This window comes from Apis dorsata, unplaced genomic scaffold (assembly GCF_000469605.1).
Source record: "Apis dorsata unplaced genomic scaffold, Apis dorsata 1.3 scaffold_88, whole genome shotgun sequence".
NCBI classification, from domain to species: Eukaryota; Metazoa; Arthropoda; class Insecta; order Hymenoptera; family Apidae; genus Apis; species Apis dorsata.
This window is the reverse complement of record NW_006263386.1, coordinates 310,691-317,345: the sequence shown is the minus strand read 5'-3', so window position 1 is coordinate 317,345 and position 6,655 is coordinate 310,691. Positions and strand designations below refer to the sequence as shown.

General features: G+C 33.1%; 1 protein-coding gene across 1 annotated transcript in view; it reads right to left on the bottom strand.

Annotated features, from left to right (window-relative positions):
- The window catches only part of LOC102670610 (enhancer of split mgamma protein-like), a 26,345-nt gene that overhangs the window by 9,432 nt on the left and 10,258 nt on the right, over window positions 1-6,655 (bottom strand). The gene's annotated exons all lie outside the window — the stretch shown is intronic.

The following is a 6,655-nucleotide window of genomic DNA, read 5'->3' as shown; positions in this document are numbered from 1 at the left end:
CGTTCTCTCACTACCGCGGCCTCCATTGACGGCATCGTGGCCATCAAAGATCGGACACGGGTCGCAAACATTCGCACGCTTCGAACGCTTTGATAACGGTCTGCGTGGTGGCACGAACGATAAACGGCCGCGATAACTGCGCCCACGATACAGCACGGGGCTTTTGACGACCGATGACATCATTAATTATTGTTTTCCTTCCTGGTATTCGGTTGTGTACCGCGAAAAGTCACGCGAGAACTGTGAGACCGGACGGAAGATCGAGGCTGTTTTGTTTCGATCGATACAGAAAATCTGGTTGAATACCTGGAAATATTTATGCTTATATATTTCTGGTATTCCTTCGGTTCTTATTAGTTAGAATATTCCTCTCTGTATGTACGAAGAAATTTTAGAACGTTCGTTTGTAGTTTGGATACGTTGATATATTTTGGAAAATAAGTACGAAGGTTTGAAGTTAGAAATTTTTATTAAATCGAATTAAATTCTTAAAAATTATTATATGGTAAATCGATCTAAAATTCAGAGATGAAATATCCGGAATTTCAAATTGTAACGATAATTCTTAACAATTATTTATCAATTTCACGTAATCAAATATTTGAATATATATCTATTCGAATCTAGAATTTATATTTAGCAGTAATAGTTTCTAATCTATTTTCGTTATTTCTCAAAAAACAATTTTTCTCCCATTTCCATTTATTAAGATTTTCATTTCAATTAAAAAGTTATCCACCGGATCACTTAAATATCGAGATCGATTTAAAGAACAGTTTAATAACTTACAAAATTGCGTGCATGTCCTGGGAAAAGAATTTTAATTCCAATGGAAATTACACAGTCAATTTTGTTCCCCGCTGTGACAGGAGTTATGTGCAAACCTTTGCGTTTCGTAATCGCTCAGAAGGCGTCAACGTCATTGCTGAAGCACGGTTTGAGAGGCACGTGTGCAAATAAATGTTGCCGGTATCGCATTAATTCAATTAACTCGATGCTTTCCAATTACATTCTTGTAGAAATATAAATCTGAAGAATCGGTAATAAATTTGTATTTAACGTTGTTATACGCACGAAACGTTTAATTTATTACTTTGTTCTCTAGTCGAGCGGTAGGTATGTATACTTTCGATGGTTAATTTCCATGTAGAAAATTATGAATGAAACGACACGCGTGTAAAAGTAATATTACTATTGTAGTAAGCAATATTTACTAATTTTTTATTTATTTCTCCTTTCGATTCCCTTAATTTTTCAAGTTGTTGTTTCTAAGTTCAAGGTTACTTCAAGATAATAAATATCTCTTTTCCGATGAAACCATTAAAGTGCAATTCGATAAATTACGATTGTTTAGATCTTAAAATGTCAATATTAAGAGATCAATTTCATCGTACGAAATTATTTAAAAGGACAAAAATATCGGTGAAACCGATTTGGAACCGATTTCTCTGCAACTAATATTTCAATAATGTATATAGATTTCGCCTATAAGGATAAAGAAATCCATATTTTATCCATTTAAAAAAAAAAATAAGAAAAAAATAAAACTTGGTAAGATTTTCTACACGAGCATTGCAGCCAACAAACGTTCACGTTATTCGAGTTGGCTCTTTCGGAATCTTTCGAAAGTTCACTCTCTGGGTATGGATGGGTGCAAAGCAAAAATCGGTGCTCGTTTTCTTTCTCCCTGAACTCTGGAACGATTTTACGAGCGAAGTCTTGCGTGCACGTAAAAAGAGGTAGCCAGGTTTCCTTTACCTTTCCTTTCCTTTTTTTTTTTTTAATGTTTTATTGCAGCTGATTGCGGGGCCAAGACCTCGTGCAAGACATTATAATACGCGAATCCGGATGCCCTTTTCTACCTTGTACGAGAGATACGTACGCATGGTAGGCAAATCCTCTTGAAACACGAATAAACCTTCTTCTTAAATTGCAAAATGGGTTACTATTGTTCGACAGACGAAAGTCATCACGAGAATAGATCTGATTCTACTTTAGAATTTTAGTTTTAAAATGAAAATATATGTGATTGTTAAAATTTATAAAATCTTTTCTTTCTCATCTTGCTTCACCTAATCCAAGTATTCTTAATCTTTTTTTTTTTCTTCCTCGATTCCAAAAAACAAGTTTAAAAATTAATTTTCGAAGACTTTTTCTCAAAGATCTCAATATAATTTTCAAACAGTTAAAAATTAAACTTCAGATAAATAAGATTCCGTTACATCGATATTTCTCTTACTCCATTCACTTCGAATGTATTCCATTAACATTAAACTTATCTCACCTTTTCCAAACTCTTTTAAACTCAACATCGAAAAAAACAAAAAAAAAGCAATATTAAAACCCGCGAAAAGAATTCGAAGGCCCCTCGGAGAGAGCAGTCTCGCGGTAGCAATTAATCCCCGGCCTCAGTCGCGGCGTTCCACAAGAAGTGGCATCAATCATTCCACCAAGACCGAAGAAGAAGAGGAGAGAAGCGGAAAGGATGCGAGAGGGAGAGCAGACACGGCGAGGTCGCGTGTGCCCGAGAAAGAGAGGCCAGGCTAGTCCCTAGTAAAAAAGGGGAAAACAAAAAAGCAGGAGAGAGAAAAAGAGAGAGAGAAAACAAAAGAAAAAAAAAAGAAAAAAGAAACAAAAAAGAACGGAAAGAAAAAAGCGCGGTTTGCGCTCGCGGCTCGGGCCCTGGACGTGTGCGAGTCGCGTGTGAGGCTCGCGCCTGTCGTTGTCTCTGTCGTGAGCACGGGCCCCGAACGGGTGCCCTGTGGCCGAGGCCCGACCTGTCGTTGTCTCTCCTCCTCCCTCTGTCTCGCTCCTACCTTCGCGCGCGCATGCCTCCCTCTCTGTCCGACCCCGTGCCGGTCGATGGGTCCGTCTGGGACATGAGGCCTTGCCTCGTTCTCACGGTAGCCTCCGACAGGGGCCCTCTTCTCCCCTCCATCTCGTTCTATGTCCACGATCATGCCTCCTTCTAGAGCGAGCGAACCAATTCCTCTCCCTCCTTCCTCTTTCGATCGCTCGCGTGTGAGGAAGCGCGGGCTTACACCGGTAAGCACGCGTCCTCTCCTAGGCGGCGGCGGCGGCGATTTAGCGCTCCGCATTCGTTGCTTTTCCATTCCGGCCCGCATTTTTCGGACACTTGGGAGATTGATGGGTTTATCAGGACAGGAAATTCGTTAATTTTATTTTATTTCTCAGAGTTTTGAAGAATGTTTTGCTTTTTTTTTTTTTTTGGAGATTGGGGAAAGTTTAGGGGATGGGAATGGTTTGGAAAGGGGGGATTATTTTGGGGTATGAATTTTTTTGTTTTTTTTTTTTTTTTGGAGATTGGGGAAAGTTTAGGGGATGGGAATGGTTTGGAAAGGGGGTATTATATTGGAGTATGAATATATTTGTTTTCTCTTTTCTTTTTTTTTTTTTTGCAGGCAAGTCATCGTTACAGTTTTCGAATAAGGTGAAATTTTTTGAAACAAGTAGTACGTTTACTTGACCCGTATTACTAAACTATTTCCATAATTTCGCATTTCTTGTGTACGTATAATTTTTATATCGGCATTGGTTGTAAATTTCCTTCAAGTTTACTTTTTTTGATACTTTATTGATGAAAATTCTATACCTATATTACCCCTTTGGGTAAACGATGTTTACCGGATTAATAAGAATATAATAATACATTTCTTGTATTCTAATTTCACGAGGAGGAAGATATATAATGTTGCCTTGAAATGCAAAGTGATCATTTTGTTATTTATCATTAAAAAAAAATAATCAGATAAAAGCAAAATACAAAATTCATTATATCTCATAAATCATCAAACAAGGACAAGTAGAACATAAGTACACACGTATTAATTTTTCCATTTTCTTTTTTCCTTTTTTTTCTTTTTCAGTATACACTCAATCCTAGAGACCTCACATACAGTAATTTTCTTATACGGAATTAAAATAAACCATGTACCATAATTTATACTTATATCCAGAATATAAAGATTCTTATTATCTTTTGTGTAAACCAAAAGCCTCAAGTATTTTTTTCACTTCAATTTCTTATGCCGTGTTATTTTCTTGTATATTCGTAATAAAATTTGTGAAATATCGAAAAGTTCACAGATAACAAATATCTTAATGCTTTTATGCAACAGTGTATATACATTCAGAGAAGTTTTCAAATGCATATGCAAATCGTTGAAGTTTTCAGATCATATCTTATTTATCGGTACATAAAATTGCATGCAATAAATATTTGTATAAACCCTCTGGTATAAACGTGTACTGTAAAATAAAATAAAGATATGGCGATAACATATTTTAACAAAATTCAATTCGATGTAGAGATTCATATGAACAATTTATATTCAGCTGACATTTTATAACTTAATTATGGATTCGATCGTAGATAAGTGACTCGAAGTTGGCACAGATATTGCTTCGTTTTTGCGGTGAAATGCAGTTCGTGCAACATTGTATAAAACGTTCTTCGATAATTTACAATGGGTTATATGTTTTACAATTATAACGTGGATTTTTTTTTATTGGATATATTTATTATGATTCGAAATCATTACTGATCTGCGAAATTTTTCTAAAAAAAATTTGTTAGAGGAGAAAGTGTTATAACTTAAATTCGTTTGTATAATCGATGTTTTTATTAGTTGTTATTTGTGACAAAAAAAAAAAGATTTTTCTTTCCAAAATATTGGATAAAATAAAAATAAAATACGAAGAAGTTTGTTTCATTGAATTTTTATTTTGTTTATTATGTAATTAAATTGTATAATTTAATAATTTGATATTTTTAATTTTCGAATATTTTTCCAAAATTTTCGACGACATAACATTCATCATACTTAATGTGTCCAAAGAAGAAATATGAGTCATGGTCTCCTTACTTTTGCTTAGTCTGTAATTATTTTTTTCGTCTTTTAAATTATGTACTTATACCTATCATTATTATGTTCTACCTGTTTTTTTGCATTTTATTTCATTCTTCCGGCCTTTATTTTGTCCTCGTTTTCAAAATGGCGAAGGAAGTCATTAGAGGATGGAACGAAATTGTTCACGATATAATGACTCTGTTTGACCAAGATCTCTCCAGCAAATGAGACACGAAAATCTCAAAAACAAGAGAATTTTACAGAGTTGTACAATTGGCTGTATAGAAAATACAAAAATTTGTTTAAATTTTATTAAATTAGTGCAAGTTACGTTAAAGAAAAAAAAACTTGTTATGGAACACGAATTGAATATTAAAAAATTTATAATAAAATTATTAGAATAATTAATAAATTTTCTTCAATAAATTTAAACTTGAAAAAATACAAGAAAAAATGTTAGGAGAAACGTACCAATTATTTCCTACATTAACTAGAATATTCTTTTAATCCAATCAATTCTTTTGAAAAAAAATTATGTTACATTTGAAAATTATTTTTATATTTTAAAAATATATTTTGATAATTCTTAATAAAAATTTAGAATAATAATTAAAAAATAACGAAATAAATAAATAACTAAAAATTGATTGTCGTTTTTTGCCACGAACCTTTCATTTTACTTGTATATATACGCACATATACACACACACACACACATCCTCGTGATTCATCTTCGCTTCAAGATTCCATCCTGCACATTGTTATTGCGTTGGTTAACCACGCATTATCAAGTAAACGGTACCAACTCTTTGAAGATTTAAGCGATCATGAATTCGAAACACTTCCTTGAACGACCATCCCGAATTGCGAGAGAGACAGGAAAGGAGCGCATATTCTCACGCGAAATTTCAATTTCCGGTCCGGCAAGTCGCGAAAAAGACGACCTGGTCACGGACCGAGGCGTGCAATTGAATGTCCTTTTCAGCTTCGATGAATGAAGGAATTTTCGCTCGTCGTGCTCTTGTTCGACGTTTGTCATTCATTCGACAGGGGCTGAACCAGAAGGTGCACTTGGAAAGGACGTTCGATGTGTGTCATTGTTGTAAAAACGTAATTACGCGCATCTGTCGAAAAAGGAATATTTTGATGCGTATGTACAGGGTGTTTTAAAAATCTCACATTTAATCAAATGTAATTTTTACTTAGGAATTTTTAAAAATGAAAAATAAAAAATTTAAATTACAAGTTATAATTAATATTAATACGAGCCTGAATTTAATTGAATTATTTTTATTAATGAAAAAAATTAGCATAATTAAAAATATTATTATGATAGTATAATTTAAACTATTATGATTCATTTCTAAAAATAAAATTATAAAACATCTGTAATATCTAAATTCATAAAACAATCCATTTAAACAAATATCAACCTTACAATTGCAACATAAAAAAAAGAAAAATATCATATTAAAACGTTAATCGAATAAAATAAATTCTTATAAAAACCAAAACATTTAATACCTCTAAAAAATTCTCTCTTTCTGAATAATTCCTTCCTCCTTAAAATTAACAAAATTCTCTAATCAATAAAAATCGATAAAAAGATCTAATCAATCAAAATAATTTGAATCGCGTTTTCACCGTACAAACTCACACAAACATATATATATATACATATATTTCAAAGAGAAAGGAAGAGAAAAAAATTAAGGAAGAAGAAAAAAGAATACACACACACACACATATATATATATACTGTTATTTTCCCCTTCCTAAATAAT